The sequence below is a fragment of the Penaeus monodon genome, chromosome 28 (genome assembly GCF_015228065.2).
Source record: "Penaeus monodon isolate SGIC_2016 chromosome 28, NSTDA_Pmon_1, whole genome shotgun sequence".
Classification (NCBI taxonomy): domain Eukaryota; kingdom Metazoa; phylum Arthropoda; class Malacostraca; order Decapoda; family Penaeidae; genus Penaeus; species Penaeus monodon.
In genome coordinates, this window is record NC_051413.1 from 27,887,619 (window position 1) to 27,888,241 (window position 623).

The following is a 623-nucleotide window of genomic DNA, read 5'->3' on the forward strand; positions in this document are numbered from 1 at the left end:
GATGGGGTTTTGTTCGATGCGCATATTTTTACTGCTTGGGTCTACCACCACCAATACGTACGATGACGCATATTCTTACTGTTTTAGGTCATTGGAAGCATGGCAAAACATTACAGTAATTAAGGCCCCATTCCCCCCGAACTTGTTTACGTTAAATTTTTAACTATTTATTCTATTATATCACGGGTTTTAAAAGGATGAAAATAAAATTCGGAAAAAACGTATGACTCAGTAAAAATCCCCCAAAAAAGAAATAAAAGAAAAAATTATTATTTTTCCTCTTACCCTTTTCCCCAAAAAAAATTGCCAAAGGGGACAAATACTATTTTTGATTCCTCATTCGAAAAAAGTTAATGGGATCATTTTTTTTGAATACAGTCCAGTGGGGGCCCCTTTTTTTTTATTTTTTTAAAATTTAAAAATTATTTTAAAAAATAAAGGGAAAAGATATTAACTTCGCTTTTGGTTTAGGGTAATCTTTTGGGGGGGGGAGTCTCCTCTGGAAATAAAAATATTTTATCCCCCCTGGGAGGTCAGGAGGGGAGAACCAGTTTTATCCAGGGAGTGAGCAAAAAGTTTTTTCCCATTTTCATATATACACCAGCAAATAACCCAACCCAAAA